The sequence below is a fragment of the Erinaceus europaeus genome, chromosome 7 (assembly GCF_950295315.1).
Source record: "Erinaceus europaeus chromosome 7, mEriEur2.1, whole genome shotgun sequence".
Taxonomy (NCBI): Eukaryota; Metazoa; Chordata; class Mammalia; order Eulipotyphla; family Erinaceidae; genus Erinaceus; species Erinaceus europaeus.
Genome location: NC_080168.1, coordinates 12616514 through 12638535, shown reverse-complemented (window position 1 = coordinate 12638535; position 22022 = coordinate 12616514). Strand labels below are relative to the sequence as shown.

Sequence of the window (22022 nt, the reverse complement as noted above, 5' to 3'; positions counted from 1 at the left end):
AGAAAATGTTCGCCGAAAATACGGTGCCACACACAAGATGGCGACGGCGCGTGTTCATCGCTGTTTTGCCAGAAGGGGGCGCCCGACACGGAAGGCGGGACTGCGGAAAGACGAACGCCCATTGGCTGAGAGTGGCGGGCGAACACAAAGTTGACGCTTTGCGTCCTGCTATTGGCTGCTGCCGCTGTCTGTCTCTCGGGGAGCCGCGGAGCTGGAAGTCGAGAAAATCCGGAGCCTGGGATCGCGGAGGGGACCCCCTGCCCGGCGCAGTAGAGCTTCAAGTCCGGGGCCTAGGGACAATCTGAGTCTCAATTCTTGTTTCTCTTAGACCTGCGGGGGGCCCCCCATTCCCACCCAGACTCCCAGTGCTGAGCTTAGCACGGGCTCACCCGGGTCTCCCAGGCCCCCTACTCCGCTGCACCGCGGGAAGGAGGCAGTGTCCCGGGGGAACCCCACCCCCTATCTATCCTGTTGCCTTGGGGTCCCCATCCCGTTCACATCTGCCGCCAGCTGTCTGTGGGCCTGGAGAAAAAGGGTACAGGGAAGGGGGCTTCGTGCCTCCTGGGACCCGGATCCCAGCGGCCGCCCTCCAGACCCCAAGCCGGGCGCCCCCACAGCTGGGGCAATGCCTCTCCCCGGGGTGGGTGCACCACCGTCTCCGGGAATCGCACCGCGGGATCCCCGAGAAGCACGCGCCCAGCTCTTTGTTCACTCCCCTCTTTCCCGCCCAAACCTAAGCCGGGCCGTGGGGGCCGCGGCGCCCCTCCCTCCTGTGTGCCACCCGGATGGAGCTAAGCGGCTCCTTTAGCTGGGGAGTGGAGGGGGCTGGCTCTCTCGCAACTGGACCCTGTCTGCCCAGGGCTCTGAATGGGGTCCATGAGAGTGAATCCTCCTGCAAGAACTACTTGGCCTGCCCAGGTCCCGGCGGGTGGTCAGACTGGGTTAGAAAGTGTGGGAGGAAGGCTCCTGCCCCCGGGCCTGGGGAGCCCACATTGGCATTCACCCTGCCCTGCACCCTGGCACCGGCTCGCGCTGCACCTTGCAGTGCAGGTGGGACCCTGGGGTGGGGGTAGGAGCGTGTGTGAACAGGTCCCAGCGCGCTGGATGGAGGCAGTTTCTGGGTCGCTGGTATCCGCCTAACCAGTGAAGGAAAGCAGGCCCAGGGGCGTGGAGGGACCCAGTGACAACGCGGGGACCAGCCTGGCTCTAAAGCCGGGAGTGGGGAAGTCACTCCCTCCCGTGACGGCTGGTGGCCTTTGGGGTCCAGTAACTTTCCACCTGTGGAGCTGCTCTGCCTGTCCCAGCCTCCCACTCCCCAGTGCATCTTCCTAAGTGCTCTAGGCACTGCCTAGTTGACAGCAGCCAGTGAAGTTCTGTTCTCTAGGAATTTGCATAGGAACTCTGCGGGCGTCCGGGCTGGCCCTCCCCTCGGACCCGCAAGCCTGAGTGGCCTCCCCTGCCTGGCACTTAGGTCTGCAGCTCTTGCCTCTGAGTCCCTCCTGAGTGCTCCTCGCACGGTTCCGCCGGTTTCCCCAAAGGCCTGAGAGCGGACAGATGCGGGCTGGAGGACCCCCAGCGCCCCGCCTGGCCGCCCTGAGCTGAGTGCACTTAGTGAGCTCCCCCCTGGCCTGGCGGCGAATAATGGACACGCAAAGCAGCGCCTGCTTCCAGGGCTGGGCAGGGAACAGGAGCTACGCTTGGGGGAGCGCTGCAAATGGTGTCTGGCGGCGGCGTAGGGAGGAGGTTCAGCCATACAGCGCCTGCCTTGCGTGTGGGAGGTCCAGGATTCAGTCCCCAGCACCGCACAGGACTCCCTGGTTGTGGAACAGTGCTTGCTCAGTCTCTCGTTCTCCACAAATAAATAAATGTAGGAGCTGACAAAATGGCTCACCCGGAGTGTTTTGCCTTGTGTTAGACCCAAGTTCAAGCCCTGTCCTGACCACACTGACAGAAGTTTCGGTGCTGTGGTCTCTTTCATTCCGTCACTTGGCTTCTTGGCCTCTGTTTTGTTGTTTGTTTGTTTTAGACAGAGAAATTGAGAGGGGAAAGCGGGAGAGGGAGGGAGGGATAGAGACATAGGGACTCCTGAAGTCCCTGCTGGTGGGGAGGGAGTCTCAAAGCCAGGTTCTTGTGCATGGTAACTTAGGAGGTAAACCAGGCGCAGGTGTGCCGCCACCCAGCCCCATGGCCCTTCTGTTTGCCACATTTAGTAAGGAGGAAAAGGTAATGGGGGGATCTCAGGCACCACATTTAAATATGTGTGTATATCACAGCAGCTAGGGAGATGACTGGTAGATTATCAGACTTCCATGCCTGAGCTTCCAGGGTCAGTCTCCAAGCCCTGGCTTCTGTCTCTCTCTCTCTCTCTCATATGTAGTGAATATACTAAAGCTTTTTTTTTTTTTTAGTTGTGTTGGAGCTGGAAGCTAGCCCTATGAGTAGGGCATGTGCCTTGCACACAAGAAGCCCAGGTTCCAGCACTGGCACCACACTAACCAGAGGACACTCAGTGCTGTGATCTCTCTATCTCTCTGTCTAGTTGGAATGGAAGAGACAGCCCGAGTGGTGATGTCATGTACACACTAGCCCCTAGCACAGCAAAAACAAAGTGCCTGGCAGATGCAAGAAACCCCCAGTGTTTTGGGACCCACTTCCCAGCTGCCCTCTGTCCCTCTGGGGTGGGCTGGTGCCACAGAGGCTGCTGGCCTCAGGACAGAGGACCAATGCCCCACAGATTCTGCCCATTTTTGGTGGGAAGTGAGGGCACTGTCTCTGGAAACCCGTGGAAGCCGTGCTTGCGCCTCCAGGGAAGGCCCCCCAAGATCCCGGGAATTTCAGGCTGTGGTTTCCCTGCTCAGACATGAGGGCCTTTCAACTCTCCCGCCCGCTGGGCTCACCGGTTGTGTAAGAGCTCAGCATGCCTGGGCCTGCCAGTCCTCCTGGGCAGCTGTTCCAAGGCCCTGATCTTGATACCCACACAGGTCTGGGTACCCTAAAAGACTCCAGCCTACAGTGAGACTGGATGCACCTGGGGCCCTGTAGAGAGGAGGCTGGGAGGCTGCGCGTGGCCAGCACTGCCTCCTGGTACCGTGGTGCCAGTTCTGCTGCCAGGCCCCTCTGTGAGTGACCTGGGACAGGACGTTCTGCTTGAGCTCTGGTTTCCTTATGCCAATGCATGGGCCCAGCTTCACAGTGGCATCTGAGGGTGCGGGCTAGGGGGCTCCGTTGTAGGTACAGTCCCGTGCCAGGCCCTTGGATGCCCTGCCGAGGGAAAGGCTAATCCACCATGGAGCAGGTGAGGAGACATTTCAGCTGGCCTGCATGGGAGCCCAGGACAGGAGCCCTGGCTGGGTGGGTGACTGCCTCGCCAAGGCCCTTCCCAGGTAAGCTTGAAGTAGAAGCAGAGCAAGCCCTCCCAGGTCTCAGAGCTGCTTTGTTATGTTATTTATTTGTTTACTTGTTTTTCCCGGAGCACTGCTCAGCTCTGGCTTATGGTGGCACTGGGGATTGATCCTGGGACTCTGGAGCTCAGGCATGAGAGGGAGCCTTTTGCATAGCCATTCTTGTCGCTCCCATCTACCCTATTTGTTTTTTTAGTTTTATTTTTTGCACATCTGAGAGTTGCTTTTCTTTTACTTTACTTTTAATTTTTTAATACTTTATTATTTATTCCCTTTTGTTGCCCTTGTTATTTTATTGTTGTTATTGATATTTTTGTTTTTCTGATTTTTTTGGGGGGGGAAAATTAATGTTTTACATTCAACAGTAAGTACAATAGTTTGTACATGCATAACATTCCCCAGTTTTCCATATAACAATACAACCCCCACTAGGTCCTCTGAATCCTTCTTGGACCTGTATTCTCCCCACCCCAGAGTCTTTTACTTTGGTGCAATACACCAGTTCCAGTTCAGGTTCTACTTCTGTTTTCTTTTCTGATCTTGTTTTTCAACTTCTGCCTGAGAGTGAGATCATCCCATATTCATCCTTAATTTTTTTTAATATTTATTTGTTTATTCCCTTTTGTTGCCCTTGCTGTACTTTATTTTCATTTACTTGTTCTTTTTTTTATTTATTCCCTTTTGTTGCCCTTGTTGTTTTTTATTGTTGTAGTTATTATTGTTGTTGTTGTTATTGATGTCGTTGTTGGATAGGACAGAGAGAAATGGAGAGAGGAAGGGAAGACAGAGAGGAGGAAAGAAAGACAGACACCTGCAGACCTGCTTCACTACCTGTGAAGAGACTCCCCTGCAGGTGAAGACCTGGGGGATCGAACCGGGATCCTTTCATAGGTCCTTGCACTTTGTGCCACCTGCGCTTAACCCACTGCGCTACCGCGCAGCTCCTGTTTACTTGTTCTTATTGCCACCAGAGTTATTGCTGGGACTCAGCATCTGCACTGTGAATACACCCCTCCCAGTGCCCATTTCCCCTTTGTCCCCCCCCTTTATTTGATAGGGCAAAGAGAGACTGTGTGGGGAGGGGGAGATAGAGATGGTAAGAGACATCTGTAGTACTTGCTTCACTGGTCATGAAGTATCTCCCCTGCTGGTGGGAAGCGGGGGCTTGAACCCAGATCCTTTTACATGATAACCTGTGTGCTTAGCCAGGTGTGCCCCACCCGGCTGCTGAGTTGCTCTTCTTCATATGAGTGGCACAGGGGAATGAACCCAAGGCCTCAGATATGCCAGAGGCCCCAGTAGGAGACCTTCTTGAGCTGAGTTTTATTTTTCATTCTTGATTTTCAGAGAGACATCATGGAGCTACACTCACAGTGCCCTCATGGTGCCTCCATGTGGTACCTAGACTTGAACCCACGACCTCACTCACAGTAAGGTCACCCCACCAGGTGGACTACCTCCCTGCTCCTAGACATGCCTTTTATCCTCTCCATTCACTCCAGAGGGGTCCATCTTTTTTTAAAATATTTTTTTAAATTTATTATTGGATAGAGACAGAGAGAAATTGAGAAAGGAGGGGGGAGATAAAGAGGGAGAGACATGGGGGCCAGGTAGTGGTGCACCTGGTTGAGTGCACATGTTACAATGTGCAAGGTTCGAACCCCCAGGCCCCACCTACAGGGGGAAAGCTTTGCAAGAGGTGAAGCAGTGTTGCAGCTGTCTCTCTGTTTCTCCCTGGGCCCTTGCAAACTGTAATGTGATTGTGTAGCACCACCACCTGGCCCCCCCTTTTTTTTAACCCGAGCATTGCTCAGTCCTGGCTTATGGTGGTGCAGGGGATTAAATCTGGAACTTTGGAACCTCAAGCATGACCGTCTTTTTGCAGAACCATTATGCTCTCTACCCCCACCCTCAGAGGGGTCCTTTCTCTCTCTCTCACCCTGGGGAAGAAGACACCCCATCTAGTCCCCTGTACAGCCTTACACCAGAGCACCATCAGAGAGCTCTGCCAGTGCTGTCCATAATGCTTCAGTGTGTTGCCAGGGCTCCAGCACAGGGCCTGGTGATGGGAATCTGTGCACTCCACTGGGTGAACTGCCTCCCGACCACACTCTGCTGATTTCTAGCCGGAGTACACGGAGCAGGGATCGCCCAGGCTCCTTTCAAAAGCATTCTTCCGGGGCCAGGTGGTGGCACACCTGGTTGAGCGCACATACTACAGTGCACAAGGACCTGGGTTCAAGCCCCCGGTCTTCACCAGCAGGGGAAAGCTTTGCGAGTGGTGAAGCAGGCCTGCAGGTGTCTCTGTCTCTCTCCCTTTCTAGCTTTCCTCTTCCTCCCAATTTCTGGCTGTCTCTATCCAATAAATAAATAAAGATAATTTTTAAAAATTAAATATTAGTTATTCCCTTTTGTTGCCCTTGATGTTTCATTGTTGTAGTTTATTATTGTTGTTATTGATGTTATCGTTGGATAGGACAGAGAGAAATCGAGAAAGGAGGGGAAGATAGACCCCTGCAGACCTGCTTCACTGCTTGTGAAGCGACTCCCCTGCAGGTTGGGAGCCAGGGACTTGAACCAGGATTCTTATGCTGGTCCTTGCGCTTTGCACCACCTGCACTTAACCCACTGCGCTACCGCCCAACTTCCTAAAAAAAGTTTTAAATGTTCTTCCTAGGGGCCAGGAAGTGCTCACCTAGTAATGCAAGTGCTTTGTCATGTGCTTAAACCAGATTCAAGCCCCAGCACCACATGGGAGGACCACAGGACTGGGGGAAGCTCTGATGCTATGTCATCTCTCCCCTTTCTCTTTATCTGAAATAAAAAGAATGGGCTGGGGAGAGAGCTTAAATGGTTCTGCAAAAAGACTCTTATGCCTGAGGCTCGGAGGTCCCATATTCAATCCCCAGCACCACCATAAACCTGAGATGAGCAGTGCGGGGGGAGGGGGAGTAGTAGTAGTAGTAGTAGTAGTAGTAGTAGTAGTAATAATAGTGAAATTGTACATACTTTATAGGCCCTGGCATCACAAAAGGGGGGGGGGTAGGAGAAACAATTCTGTGACCCAGGAAGTGACACAGCAGATAAAGTATTGGATTCTGGGGTGGGGGAGATAGTATAATGGTTATGCAAAGAGACTCTCATGACTGAAGCTCCAAAGTCCCAGGTTCAATCCCCTACACTGCCATAAACCAGAGCTGAGCAGTTCTCTGGTAATTAATAATAATATAGGGAGTCAGGTGGTAGCACAGCTGGTTAAGCTCACGTGGCTTGAAGTGCAAGGACCAGCGTAAGGATCCCAGTTTGAGCCCCCAGCTCCCCACCTGCAGGGGAGTCACTTCACAGGCGGTGAAGCAGGTCTGCAGGTGTCTGTCTTTCTCTCCCCCTCTCTGTCTTCCCCTCCTCTCTCCATTTCTCTCTGTCCTATCCAACGACAACATCAATAACAACAACAATAATAATAACCACAACAATAAAATAAGGGCAACAAAAGGGAATAAATAAATAAATATTTTTTTAAAAAAACTTTAAAAAGAAAGGAAAAAAAGCTGCTGTGAGCACTGGATTCATAGTGCCAGCACCAAGCACCACTGATAACCCTGGTGGCAATAAAGATAAATAAATTTTTAAAAAGTAGAAGGAGCGGAGGGTAGATAGCATAATGGTTATGCAAACAGATTCTCATGCCTGAGACTCTATAAAGTCCCAGATTCAAGCTCCCACACCACCATAAGCCAGAGCTGAACAGTGCTAGAAAGTTCTGGAGTCCCTGCTATATTGAACAAGACTGGGCTTGGGTTAGGGAACATTCCTGACCGGAGGCTTAACGTAACCCCTGTACCTGCAGGAACAGAAAAGATCAGATCGACGGTGTGTGTGCGCGTAGTGGTCTGTGGGGGTATCTTCCTGCTTTCAAATCCCAGCTCAGCCACTTCCAGAAATGCCTGACTGCTGGTGTCCACAGGGCAGAAAGGTCTTTGGGGAGAGGGGCACTTCTGAAACCCACTGCCCCCTACCCCTGCAAGTGTGACCTTCCACCCTGATTCATGGCTGTGGGGTGATCAGAGGGCCCAGCAGATGCCCAGTGCGCAGCCCTGTAAGGACAGGCTGTTTCGCCCAGCAAACTCCAGGCCTGCTCGCCACTTTCCAAAAGGGGAAACTGAGGCATAAAGCAGACCGGTATCTCTGGAAGGAAGTGGAGGAGCTGGGATTTGAAAGCAGGCAGATCCCTTCTACACCTTTTATAACTGCAGCCCCCTGCTTTCCGAGGGTCCTCAACCACCCCCACGCCCACCAAAGGCACTTCCCACACCTGGCAGGATCATGGGGTTTCCTCTGTCGATTGGTGAGGGAAGGTGTTCATTCTCACCAGCTGAGCCCCTTCATTCCTCTAGCCCCCCACCCCCACCTCTCATAGATGCCTCTCAGGCTGGGAGAAGCAGAGGTTTCCCAGATGGGTGACATCTGCAGAAGACCCCAGAAGGGCCTGCCTTCCACAAACCTGGTGCCCGCAGGGCTCAGCCTGTGAAAGGCACCCTGACAATTGCTAGCAGCTGCCTAGAACCTTCTGCTTGATGCTTCCTGCTAAGGGCTCCATTGCACAATGCTCCTTTCTAGGGGCTGCCTCCCCCACCCAACCCCCAGATTTCTCCCCTCAGGCTGGACGGCTCTGCTCCTAAGCAGGTCCCTGTCCAGTCCAGTCTGAGACTCGGGCTTCTGGCCCATCTCTAGAGGGTCCCCAGGCTGACTCACAGGTGCTAAGCGGGACTCCCCAGCTGTCAAGTGTGAGGATATGGGGGGAAGAGGAGGTTCCTGGTGGGACCAGGGTGCTACTCAGCAACTTCCTCTCTGCTTCATGTGAAACACGTAAAACAAATCTTCGAGTGACCCCAGAAATGGCTCAGTAGATTCAGCGTTGGACTCTTAAACCCAAGGTCCTGAGTCTGATCTCCAGCATCACATATGCAAGGATAATACTCTAGTTCTCTCTTTTCTCTCTCATAAATAAATAAATAAATAAAATGTTTAAAAATAAAATAAAGTTCCTGGTTCGATCCCTAGCAGCAAATACACCCAATGCTTGTCTTCCCCTCTTTGTCTCATATGAGAGATGGAAACTCATTCTCTCATACATTTACCTATTTATTATTGCATACAGACAGAGATAAATTGAGAGAGGAGAGGGAGATAGAGAAGGAGAGAGACAGAGAGACACCTGCAGCCCTGCTTTACCACTTGTGAAGCTTTCCCCCTTCAGGTAGACCCCAGGGGCTTGAACCCGGGTCCTTGTGCACTGTAATGTGTGTACTTGACCACTTAACCAGATGCACCAACACATGGCCCTCTCTCATGTGTGTGTGTGTGTGTGTGTGTGTGTGTGTGTGTGTGTGTGTATTAGGAATCACAGGCACACCTGGTGGAGCATATATGTAACAATGCACAAGGATCCAGGTTCAAGTACTCAGTCCCCATATTCAGGGTGAAGCAGGACTGCAGGTCTCTCTCAACACCCCCTTTCATCTCACTTTCTCTCTGTCTCTATTCAATAAACAGTAAATAAATTATTATTATTATTATTTTTTACCAGAGCACTGCTCAGCTCTGGCTTATGGTGGTACAGGGGATTGAACCCGGGACTTGACAGAGCCTCAGGCATGAGAGTCTGTTTGCTATCTACCCCACCCCATAAATTAATTTTTTAAGTGCACGCACGTGGTGCAAAGTGCAAGGACCAGCATAAGGGTCCTGGTTCGAGCCCCTGGCTCCCCACCTGCAGGGGAGTCACTTCACAAGCGGTGAAGCAGGTCCGCAGGTGTCTGTCTTTCTCTCCCCCTTTCTGTCTTCCCCTCCTCTCTCCATTTCTCTGTGTCTTATCCAGCAACAACAACATCAATAACAACAATAATAACCACAACAATAAAACAAGGGCAACAAAAGGGAATAAATATTTTTATATTTATTTATTTTCCATTTTGTTGCTCTTGTTTTTAAATAAACATTCTAAAAATTAAAAAAAAAAAAAAAGAGAGATAGCATCATATCCCAAACCTCAGGAAACAGGACTGTGGGGACCAGGTTGCAGGCAGAGGGGCTCAACGGTGGAGGAGGGAGGGAGTGGCTTACTTGCTCAGGCTGAGAGTGACAGGGGCCTCCCCACCCTGGAAACCCAGCAGAGAAGCCACCAGGCAGGCTCCTCCAGGCTGGCAGGGACCATAACTGTATGCGTGTGCGGCCCGAGATGCCAGTGCCCCTCCCTGGTGCCTCAGCTTTCTGACCCAAAACAAACAGTAGAAAGCCAACAGTAGGGAGACGGGCGGTAGCACAGCCGGTTAAGTGCTACTGGCACGAAGCACAAGGACCAGCACAAGGATCCCAGTTCAAGCCCCCGCCCAGCTCCCCACCTGCAGGGGAGTCACTTCACAGGTTCACAGGCGGTAAAGCAGGTCTGCAGGTGTCTGTCTTTCTCTCCCCCTCTCTGTCTTCCCCTCCTCTCTCCATTTCTCTCTGTCCTATCCAACAACGATGACATCAACAACAACAATAATAACTACAACAAGGCTACAACAACAAGGGCAACAAATGGGGGAAAAAATGGCCTCCAGGAGCAGTGGATTCATGGTGCAGGCACCGAGCCCCAGAAATAACCCTGGAGGCAAAAGAAAAAAAAAAGGAATAAATAAATAAATAAATAAATAAGAAAGAAAACCAACAGTGGGGGGGGGCGCAGTGGATGGAGTGCTGGACTTAACAGGCATGAGGTCCTGAGTTCAACCCACGGCAGCAGCACATATGCTAGAGTGATGCTCTGGTTCTCTCTCATTCTCTCTCTCTCTCTTTCACTCACTCTCTCCTTCTCTCTCATTAATAAATAAATAAAATGTACAGGAGAGGAAGCTGGGTGGTAGCACAGAGTGTTAATCGCAAGTGGCGCAAAGCACAAAGACCGGTCTAAGGATCCCTGTTTGAGCCCCCGGCTTCTCACCTGCAAGGGAGTTGCTTCACAAGCGGTGAAGCAGGTCTGCAGATGTCTGTCTCCCTCTCCTCTCTCAATTTCTCTCTGTCATATTGAATAAAATGGAAGGAAAAGAAAAAAAAAAAAGGTCGCCAGGAGCAGTGGCTTTGTAGTGCCAGCACTAGCCCCAATGATAACCCTGGTGGCAAGAGAAAAAAAAAGAAGCAAGTGTATTAGAGGGCCAGGCAGTGGCACACTGGCTTAAATGCACATAGAAGGAAGCACAAGGATCCCAGCTCAAGCCCCCGGCTCCCTACCTGCATGGGCATCATTTCACAAGTGGTGAAGCAGGTCTGCAGGTGTCTATCTTTCTATCTTCCCCTCCTCTCTCAATTTCTCTCTGTCCTATCCAAAAAATTTAAAAAAAAATTTAAAAGGCAGCAGAAGCAGTGGATTCATAGTGTAGTCACAGAGCCCCAGAAATAAACTTGAAGGCAAAAAAAAAAAAGGTATATTGCACCAAAGTAAAAGACTCTGGGGTGGATGGGGGGCAGAGTACAGGTCCTGGAATAGGATGACAGAGGATCTAGGGGGTTGTATTGTTATGTGGAAAACTGAGCAATGTTATGCATGTACAAACTACTGTATTTATTGTTGACTGTAAAACATTAATCCCCCAATAAAGGAATTTTAAAATAAATAAATAAATAAAAGATGGTGTACTGCACCAAAGTAAAAGACACTGGGGTGGAGTGGCAGGGGTATTTGGGTCCTGGAACATGATCGCAGAGAAGGACCTGGGGGGGGAGGGTTGAACTCTTATGTGACAAACTGAGAAATGTTACACGTGTACAAACTACAATATTTTACAGTTGACTGTAAACCATTAATCCCCCCAATACAGAAAAGGAAAAAGAAAAAAGAAAAAAAAGACAAGAAAAGGAGCCAGCCTAACAGACAGCTTCTCTGGGCCACAAGGGAACCTCAGTTCCAGCCCATGTAGCCCAGTCTTCTAGAAGCTTCCAAAGTGCCTGAGCCCAAGACCAGGAAAGGATTATGGGTACTTTCTTAGAGGCACTAATAGCCTGCTGGGGGGGAGTCAGCTGATCTCATTCAAAACCCCTGGGTTCCCCCCACACACTAGGTGAGAACTGCTTTCCAATCCTCTCTTTTTAAAATATCTTTAGTTTATTTATTGTTAGAAGAGACAGAGAAATTGAGAGGAGTGGGAGACACAGATAGGGAAAGAGATAGAGAGACACCTGCAGCCCTGCTTCATCACTCGTGAAACTTTCCTCCTCAGGTGAGGACCAAGGGCTTGAACCTGGGTCCTGTGCACTGTAGCGTGTTGCTCCCCAATTCTCTACCTCACACCCCTGCCTCCTGCAGGCTCCCTTCCCTGCCCGTGTCTGAGTCGTGGGCCCAGCAAACTGGAAGCAACGTTATCAGCCTTCCCCTGGCTGTGAGGTCTTAGAGAAAACCATTCACTTCTCTGAGCCCAGCCTCCTGCAGGGGGAGGGGCTGTGGAGAGAGGAGGGGGAGGGCCAGGCTCCTCCCAGAAGAAGACCGGAAATGCACACACAGGTGCTGGGCTACCTCCCAGGAAGAGCACTGGGGAGGGGAGTCCCGGTATGGCGGCTGTTTGGCTGGCCTGCCTTGCACAACATAAAATGCCTCTAATTCTCAAAGTCAGCCAGGGTATGGGGGCAGAGTGAGGGAGTTGGTGGGGGGGCCAGAATCACCAGCTTCAGTGGAGCCTGGGGACCTCAGAGGACCCACTGGGCTGGGTTGGGCTGGGACCTGGCCAGCTCTCAAGCAGAGAGAGAGAGAGAGAGAGAGAGAACTAGCTAAGGAGACACAAGTAAAGGAGGAGATGAAGTCCCATTTGCGGTGAGGACATGCATGCATTCCTTCCTCCATCCAGCAGTCCTGCTTCAGAGCACCTGTCTCCTGAATAAATGGAAACGAGGAGGGAGCTCACCCAGTGGAGTGCATGCCTTGCCTCTACAGGGTTCAAATCCTGGCACCACGTGGGAGCATCCCACACTGCACCAGGGGAAGAAGAGCACGGATAGTGGAGCAGGACTGTGATGTCTTTGCTTCTTTCTCTCTATCTAAATTAAAAAAATGGAAAGCCAGGTCCTGGAGCAGTGGAGTCATGCACGTCTGAGGCTCTAGACACACACACACACACACACATAGACAGAACTTGGTGGGGCCTCCATGGATGGTGGAGGAGTGCTAGAGTGTTCCTGCCTCTTTCTCTCTCTTTTAATCTTTTTGTTTAATCTTTTTTTTTATTTGCCTCCAGAGTTATCACTGGGACTGGGTGCCTGCACTATGAATCCACTGCTCCTGGAGGCTATTTTTCCCATTTTGTTGCCCTTGTTGTAGTTGTTATTGTTGTCATAGCTGTTGTTGTTGTTGGATAGGACAGAGAGAAATGGAGAGAGGAGGGGAAGACAGAGAGGAGGAGAGAAAGATAGACACCTGCAGACCTGCTTCACCACTTGCAAAGTGACCCCCTGCAGGGATCCTTACACTGGCCCTTGTGCTTAGTGCCACGTGCGCTTAACCTGCTGCGCTACTGCCCGGCCCCTAATCTTTTATTTTTGTTTGGATAAAGACAGAGAGAAATTGAGAGACAGAGACACCTGCAGCTCTGCTTCACCACTTGTGAAGCTTTCTCCCTGCAAGTGGGGACCAGGGGCTTGAACCTGAGTCCTTGTGCGCTGTAATGTGTGTGTCTAAACAGGTGTGTCATTGCCTGGCTCTCCCCTCTTTTTCCACTCTGTTTCTGCAATGAAAAGGATGAGAGAGGGTGGGAGAAGCAGTATGATGGTTCTTAAAAAAAAAAACAAAAAACTTTAATGCCTGAAACTCCAAAGTCCCAGGTTCAATCTCCAGCACCACCATAAGCCAGAGCTGAGTTGTGTTCTGGAAAAAAAAAATAAAATAAAGCCAGAAGATAGCTCACTGGTTAAATGTTAGAGTCCCAACACCACATGAGGGCGCAGCGGCACCAGAGGAAGGTCCTGTGCTATGGTGTCTCCTCTGTCTCTCTCTGCCTCTCTTTGTCTGACACAAAAAACCATGAAAAAGTTTGCCTGGGAGCGCAAGTACATAGGGAGGTTCTGGTACTGTCACCAAAAAAAAAGTAAAACTACCTTAGAGCTATGAGAAAAGAAGTGGACTCAGAAGGCCGCACCATAGCGCCCCACATGCGGGAGGTCCTAGGTTCAATCCCAGTGTGCCGCATAAGAAAGGAAGAAAGAGTGGGGTGGGTAGCATAATTGTTATGCAAAGCAACTCTCAGGCCTGAGGCTCCAAAGTCCCAGATTCAATTCCCCACACCAGCGTAAAACCAGAGCTGAGCAGTGCTCCTGTAAAAAAGGGGGGAAGAAATCAAAGGAGAAGGGGAGAAGGAAGGAGCGACTGGCACTAGGTAACGGCTCACTCAGTTGAATGCATTATCACGGGTAAGGGCCAGAGTTCAAAGCCCTGGTCCCCACCTGCAGGGGAGGAAGCCTCGCGAGTGTTGGAGCAGTGCTGCAAGTGTCTCTGCTTTTTGTCTCACTCTCTCTCTTTCTGTATCTCTCTCTGTCTCTCACCCTCTATCAAAAAACTGGCTGCTGAGGCCCAGTGATAAATTCTAGAGGCAATAAATAAATAAATAACAACAACCATAGTGAAGAAATAGTTGGCGCAGATGGAGCTCTGAAGCAGAGCGAAGGCTTTCCCAGTGTGAGGTCCTGGGTTCCTCCACCTAGAGAAGACAAGATCAGAAGGGGGTGCTGTTGGAGGGCTGTGGATGGCTCCTCAGGGCGTCTGTCAGGCCAAGCTGCAGCCCAGCACCGCCCCCCCCCCCAACCGGTCGCTGGCTTGGGCAGAGCCTGGTTTTCATCAAGCCAGTTAACTGAATCCCAGGGCGATGGCGGGGGGTGGAGGGGTGGGGGTGGGTTGGGGGGTAGAAGCAGGAAGGCCAGACAGTTGGGGGGGGTCCTCCCGGAGTGGGAGAGGGGGAGCAGGGCTGCCTGTGCATGTGTGCGTCTTGGGGGGGGGGTGAAGCAGGGAGCAGGCTGATGGAGCCAGTGATGGGGACAAACAGTGGTGCCCTGGGCAGCCGCCAGGCCCAGGGAAAGGGGGGTTTACGGGGAGGGGCTGGGGCGGGGCCTCGACTGCGAGCTACTCCCGGCCTGCAGGCCTGTGCTGGGTCCCCAGGGTGGCTCATTCACTGGGAGCCAGGCCTACCCTGGGCACTGGGCATCTGGGGACAGGAGCCCTACTCCCACCCCCGCACAGGCAGGGACAGGGGGAGGTGGCCCAGCTGGCTGGGGGGTGAGGCGCATCCCCTCCCCTCCTGAACAGCAAGCAGAGGGGGAAGGGGGCAGAGGAGCCAGACCCAGAGTCCAACCCTGGGCCCCACCTCAAGCCTAGGAATAGACCGTGAGACACAAACAGCTTAGAAAACAAGTCTGGAGTGGGCTGGGTGGCACTACGGGCTGTTGAGTACACACTAAGATGTACCAAGACCCAGGTTCAAACCCGTTCCCCACCTGCAGTGAGAAAACTTCACCAGTGGTGAAGCAATGCTGTAGGTGTCTCTCTTTTTCTCTGTCTCCCTCTTCCCTCACAACTTATCTCTGTCTCTTCTTAATAAGAAATAAATAAAACAAGCCTAGTGCCCTGTCCTGCAGCTGGGTGGCCCAGGTGTGGCCCTCCCATGGCACTCCTGTGCCCAAGCATCTGTCCGAACGGTCTGGTGTCACTGAGTCTCAAGCCTGTCAACAGCAGAGGTGGGTCTTCAGGGACCCCCACATGCCTCCTGAACTAAGCACCCTGCTTTCTGTGTGGGACTACGGGCTGCGGCCCTCAATTCCTTGACTGCAAAGACTGCAGCCCTGGAGTGGCTCAGCGGCGGCCAAGGGACTTGCAAGTATGAGGACCCAACTCTGGTTTGCCCAGAGTAAACTCAGACTTTCTCTCCTTAACATTTTTTTTCAAGGTTCTTTTTTTTTGTTTGTAAGAAAATAAATTGCATATGTTTAAGATTTATTTATTTGTTGAGAGAGGGAGAGAGAACCAGAGCATCACTCTAGGACATGGCGTTGACCTCATGCTTGAGAACCCAAGGTTCTTATTCCCTGAGCCACCTCACACGCCCCTCCTTCCTTTTTATTGATTAATTAATGTATTTATTTATTTGGTAGATACAGAAAAAAACTGAGATGGGAGGCAGAGATAGAGATAGAGACACACAGAGAGGGACCTGCAGCACTGCTTCTCTCCTAAATCTTCCCCCCTGCTGGTGGGGACCAGGGGCTTGAGCCCAGGTCCTTGCGCGCGCACGGTAGTATGTGTTCAACCAGGTGCACCGTCAACTCCCCTCCTCACTTAAGCTCTATTTATTGATGGGGGGGGGGGAGTGTGAACCAAAGCCTCAGTCTGGCACAGGAGATGCCAAGGATGGAACTCAAGACCTCATGCCTGAGAGGCCAACACTACCCATTGTACCTCTTCCAGCACCATGATATATATGCCTTTTATTTTATCGTATTTATTTATTTTATTTAATGAGAGAAATACAGACCAGAGGATTGAACAGCTCTGGGTTATGGTGGCACTGGGATTTGAACCTGGGACATTGGAGCTATAAGGATGGGAGTCTTTTTGCAGAACCACTGTGGTATCTCCCCAACCCATATGCTTGTGTTATATGGGGTGGGGGGAGGGGACCAGGCGCCAGAGAAACTCTCTGGCACGGGACACCAGGGATGGCAGTGAAAGACGCAGACACGCCAAGACCTGCGTCGTACTAGCTGAGCTATTCCCTTCTGAGAAATCTTAAAAAAAAAAAAAAAAAAAAGGAAGAAGCAGAAGAAGGAAAAGCAGGGTCTCCCCAAGGATCCGCGGGGGCCAGGTGAACGTGAGGACTAAAGGTCTAGCCTTTGGGTCCCAGCTCCCATGTCAGTGACCCCTGTGGCCCTCCCAGTGAACAGCCACGTGCTAAGCAGCTACTGGACCACACAGGGAAGAGGCAGGGGGTTCCCTCTCCTTGTGGCTGTCGCCCCCTCCCAGGGACCCCACTAGCCCTCCACCTACACCCCGCTGCCGGCCTCCGTGAGCCCATCCTCGGAGACCGCGTGATGGGTGGTTCCCAGGCACAGTGGCCTTCTGCCCCGCGGGAGGGGCGGGAGGGGGACAAAGGGGACCAGGCTGGGCAGGGCGGACGGCGACCACGTGCTCTTCCTCCTCCTCCTCCCCTCCCGCCGTGCCCACGGGCGCCCTCTGCTGGCCGGAGCCTGCAAGGAGGCGGCAGCTGCGCGCGGGCCTGGCCGGGTGTGCGCGGTGGGCACCCGCCTGTGCTGTGTGTGCGTGGGTAGGCCTTGCGCGCGCCGTGAGGCCCTGTTTCTGTGCTTTGCGTTGTGGGGTGCACTACAGCTAGAAGCCTCACCCCACCCCACCCCACTCCTCTCCCCGCAAGCCAGTAGTCCTCCAGTGGAAGCTCCCACGGGCACTGGAGTGAAGGCGGCACTGAAGTGAAGGCGGGAGGGTTGAGTTGGCTGCTAGCCACTCTGACACATCTTCCGAGCCTTCAAGAGATAAGAGAGCAAGAGACCAAACCAGAGTTCCATGTCTGAAGAGTTCTGAGCATGCAAGGTGATAATCTGACATGATAATTAAGACAACGATAGTAACTCTGGTGAAGGTGCCTGCAAGATGGTCTGGAGCAATCCCTGAAGGCTGCCTGGAGGAGGCAAACTTGAGTTGAAACTAGACCAATGGGGCCGTAGCAAAAGGGTTGTATGCCTGAGGTCCTGAAAGTCCCACACTGGATCCCCAGCACTACCCTAAACCAGAGCTGAGTAGTGCTCTGATTAAAAAAAAATTAAAATGCACATTTGAGCTGAGGCTAGGGGAGTAGAGATAGGCCTAAGACCTGGACAAGCGATCATAGGGTCTGTCTTCCCTCCCAGAGCATTCGGGCACCACTGGACAAGGACACGGGCACCCATGGGACCACAGATGCTGAAACCCAGGCCCCAGAGGCCGAGGGAGGCCTGGGAGCTGCAGGCTGGGTATGTGCCAGCCGCAGTGCCAGCCGCAGTGGCTTCTAGGCTGGCTGGGCCCTCAATGCCTCCTCTGTAGCCTTGGGTGCCAGCCAGCCTGGTCCCCGCACAGGGTGGCACCAGCCGCTCCCCCCCACCCCCAGGCCTTGGCAGGGTCTTGGGGTCTTCCTGAACTCTGCTCCCAGAGGAGCCAGGGAACCAGATCCCCCCTATGTCACTCATGAACTCAGATTTAGACAAAATGTCCCCCCCATTCAGGCACACAGAATGGACCACGTGTACACAATCTGGTGGTGGGGGGGGCACGGCCTTAGTCTCCACACTCCAGGACCTTCTTACTTTTTTTTTTTTTATTGTCACCAGGATTATGTCTGGGGCTCGGTGGTGGCACTATACCATTTTTTTTTTCTATTTTATTTGCTAGCACAGAGAGAAACTGAGAGGGGCCAACTGAGGGGGAAATTTAGAGGGGCAGAGGTACCTGCAGAGACTCCTTTACAGCTCACGAAGCTTCCCTCCTGCAGGTGGGGAGTGGGGACTCAAACATGGGTCCTTGAGAATGGTGATGGGTGTGCTCAGCCAGATGCACCATTGTGTCCCCCTACTTAGGAGACAGAGTGAACACTGTTCAGGCCTAATGGATCCTAAGGGATTGAACCCAAGGCCACAAGTCCTGCACTCCACCCCGGCCCCGCCCCTGGGCTGTCCCTGACATCATTGTAGGTCCTCCCTGTGAGGCCTGGAGAGGCTCTGGGTACCCCTCAGTCACAGAGGGGTTCATGGCCTGGAGGGGACCCAGGCCCACCCCGCCCTGGGGCCCTTGGTGTCAGCCCTAAACCAGGGCTACGACTCCCCAGCAGCCAGGCCGCCTTGCCCCTTGTCCTCAGCTCAGTGTCTCCACACAGGCAACTGCACCTGGTCCCTCCTGGCTGCAAGGGCTCCGTGATCAACTCACCTCAGCATTTAAGGCCCTTTGGGTATCTGCTCCAGATTGTGCTACCCCTGCCCCTGATTCCCTGCGCTCTGCCCTGCTCTCCTGCCCCCCCCCCCCCCCCAAACAGGAGTCTTGCTCTGCAGATACTCCTGCACCGTGCCACCTCCTCAGTGGAGCTTCCTCCACACTGCCTCCTCCAAAGCTCAGACCCCGCCCCCCATCCCTTAAGACTGGAGTCCGAGCCTCTCCAGCCACAGCCCTGCCTCTGCCCTAGGACCCGGTGCCAGGCCAGCCCTCCGTTGGAGAACTGAGGGGGAGGGAGGCAGCAGTGCCCACCATGGGGGGAGGCCTGGGGGGGCTCCTGCCTGGCGCTGCCTCTCTCGGGGCTCGTTGCTAGGCTGGCACGCGGCAGCCCCAGGAGCACACGCGCTGATGCACGCCGCCTGCCAGCTGCACCCACCACCCACGGGGGGGCTCTGCCAGGGGAGATGCCAACAGGCTGGGCAGGCCTGTGGTGAGAGGCAGGCACAGAGGGGAGGCCCTGCCTGGCCCTCCAGGTGGGCTGACCACACCCAACCCCCCTACCACTCTGCAGATCCCCTCAGTCAGCAAGCAAGAAATGTCTGCTGTTGTTCCAGCTTAACTTGGGGTCCTGGGAGGGCTTGGAAGTGCTTCCACACCAGTGGGTGGGTGTACTAGAGAATGCCCAGGAGCTCCCAAGTCAACCCCCAGATCAAACCAAATACAGTGCCTGGCAAAAAGCTCAGCTGGTGGAGAACAGGACTCGCACCACAGAAGCTCCTGCTTGGGTCGAGGCTGCACAGACCAGAGTGGTGTTCTGACAGCTCTTTCCCTTGTGAAGGAAACAGATTAGCTAATTAATTGCCACCAGAGTTATCAGTGGGGCTTGGTGACAGCACTACAAAGCTACTGCTGCTGACGGCCATTTTTCTTTTTAATTAAAAAAATAATAAATTTTATTTATTTTTATTTTATTGTTTAAAATTTTTTTTATTAATTTCATTTTTGAGAGAGATGCATAGAGAGACACAGAGAAACACCAGAGCACTGCTCAGCTCTGCCTTATGGTGGTGTGGGGAATTAAACCTGGGACTTAGGAGCCTCAGGCATGAAAGTCTGTTTGCATAACCATTATGCTATCTCCCCCGCCAAATTTTATTTATTATTGGATAGAGACAGAGAGAAATTGAGAAGGAGGAGACAGGGAAAGAGACAGAGAGACACCTGCAGCCCTACCTCACCATTCATGAAGCTTTCCCCCTGCAGCTGGGGACCAGGGGCTTGAACCTGGGTCCTTGAGCACTATAATATGTGCTCTTACCAGGTGCATCACCACCTGATCCCTTTCTTTTTATTTTTTACTAAATAATATACAGAAATTGAGGGAGAGAAAGACACCTGCAGACCTGCTTCATAGCTTGTGAAGTGTAACCTTCAAGTGGGGAAGAGTGGGTTTGAACCTTTGTCCTTACACTTGGTAATATGTGCACTTAACTGGGTGTGCCCCGCTGGTCCCTATCATTTTATGTATTTATTTATTCATTAATGAGAGAGCGAGAATCAGAGGATCACTCTGACACGTGATGGCAGGGGCTCAAACTGTTTATCCAGTGTCCTACCTCCCAGGCCGAAATGAACATAGTTTTAAGGGGTGGGAGAGAGATAGCTCACCAGGTTGGGCATGTGTTTTGTCATGCTTTTTGGTCTGGGGTCTAACCCTGACACCATATGGGAGGCGCCATAGTACCAAGGGAAGCTCTGGTGCCGTGGTCTCTCTGAATGAAAAAAGAGACTTCTCTGAAGCCGCAGGCTAAGAAGGTCCTTTTCCAGAGACGGGAAGTGGGGCGGAGTGCTCAGCTGCTCCTCTGTTGTCCTGGGGGCTCCATTGGGGGGGGGGTGGATATCCCTGGGGCATCCCCAGAATGTGTGTGACCTTGGGCTGTGGGGCCCAGATTCCCGCGATGGGTCCTTCCTGTCTTGGGTGGGGGGCGCAGCGGCGCGGGACACAGACACCGGCTGGGCGGGGGCTCCAAGGGCGAGCCTGGGGCTGGGGGCGCTGGGCGGCCTTCAGGCGGCTGCCGCTCCCGCCAAGACGCCCGCCCCGCCCCTCCTCTCCCTCCCCTGCGCTCATTACCAACTTGGAGTTTGTGTGCAAACAGCAGCTGGCCTCCTTTGTCAGCCTCCCCTCCCCCTCCTGCCCCCCAAAGCCTCCCAACCGGCTCTGCAGTCTGGACCCGGCCCCTCCCCCAGGTGATTGCACTGGGGCCGCCTGCACCTGCGCGGGAAGGCAGCCCTCCCGCTCCTGGCCCAGGGTCCTAAGTGCCCCCATCCTGCCGAGAGGCTCTACTGTCCCGCTTGGGCCACAGCAGGTGACAGACAGGCAATGCTGGAGGGGCTGGAGAGGTGCCGCCAGTGTAGACACTACCTCGTATTGAATTATGAGAGAGGGAAGGAGAGGAGCCCACGCTATGCGGGGTTCGAACTCAGGACTTCATGCTTGTGATCTGGTGCCCCCACCACTGCACTACCTCCCTGGCTCCCACAGTCAATCAGTCTTAAAGGACCGGGAGATAGCTCACCCGGCACAGCGCACACTTGGCCATGCTACCGTGGGAGCACCGTGAGACGTGGAGCAGAGCTGTGGTGTCTCTGAAACTACAGGAAGGGGGAAAGTCTGCCTGGAGTAAAGGAAGTCTGCCCGCAGGAGAGGGATCCACAGTCTGCCCGGCGAGGAGGGGGCTCAGGACGCGCCCCTTCAAGACGTGCGTGGAGTGCTCGGTCGTGGGGTGCGCGCACGTGGAGGGCTGCAGGGTCGGAGGCAGCCGAGCCAAAGACCAGGATGGGAGAGGGTCCGAGTGGGAGCCAGCTGGGGCTTGTGGCCCAGAGTGCACACGCGTTTGCAAGGCCACGGACATGGAGGCCTGAGTTGTGGGGCGCAAGCGCGTGCCAGGCCACGATCAGGGTTCTGCGGGGCGCGAGCCCCGGGTGCACACAGGCGGGCCCAGGCCCGCGGCCGGGGGTGGGGGCGGTGGGGGTGGGGAGGGGGCCGAGCGGGAACAAAGGCCGCGACGGGGCGGGGGTGGACGGGCGTGGCGTGGCGGGCGGCGAGCTGATTGGCCGCGTCCTCTCCTGGCCCCAGGCGCCCGCCCCGCCCCACCCCGCCCCGCCCCGAGCGGCCGAAACCCGAGCCCGCGGAGGAGCCACGGGTCCCGCCATCTGCGCCGGGGGCGGGGCGGGGCGGTCGGGCTCGGGTTCCCGCCCAGTCCCCCTTCCCCCCGCTACGGCGGAGCCCGGCAAACAGGCACCCAGCCCCCCACAGTGCGGCCCAGATGCGCGCGGGTTCCCAGGGGCCCGGCTGGGAGGCCGCGGCCACCACGTTGTCCCCTGGGAGGCCCGACGGGCGGGGTTCCCGAGAAGGCCCGGCGCGCAGGCGGAGGGGACGAGGCCGGGGACTTTGGGCCCTGGGCTGCCGGGCAGCCCGAGGCCCGCTTATCGCGCCTGGTGGGGGTGGCAGGGGACGCGCCGACGGCACGGACTGGACGGGGAGGGCGGTGGGGAGGCTGAGCCCTGGGCCTCGCGAGCCGGGCAGCCCAGCGCGCCACTGGGCCGGAGCGGGTGCTGGGTGTCCAGCAGGGAGCGCTCAG

At 54.1% G+C, this 22022-nt stretch overlaps 2 long non-coding RNA genes across 4 annotated transcripts in view; one reads left to right on the top strand and one right to left on the bottom strand.

The window, feature by feature from the left end:
- The first annotated feature begins 3018 nt into the window (after nt 1–3018).
- LOC132539377 (uncharacterized) overlaps nt 3019–22022 on the top strand; it is a 44349-nt gene continuing 25345 nt past the window's right edge. The window contains exon 1 of one of the 3 annotated variants that reach the window (XR_009550625.1): nt 3019–3295. This is a non-coding gene — a long non-coding RNA (uncharacterized LOC132539377). Of the gene's footprint in view, nt 3384–22022 lie in introns of all 3 variants that reach the window. The other 2 variants (XR_009550624.1, XR_009550626.1) reach the window with 2 other exon arrangements.
- Nucleotides 15799–21289, bottom strand: LOC132539254 (uncharacterized). The gene is made up of 3 exons (XR_009550517.1): nt 20958–21289; nt 17905–18027; nt 15799–16946 (listed from the first exon to the last, which is right to left on the bottom strand). It is a non-coding gene; the product is annotated as an uncharacterized LOC132539254 (long non-coding RNA).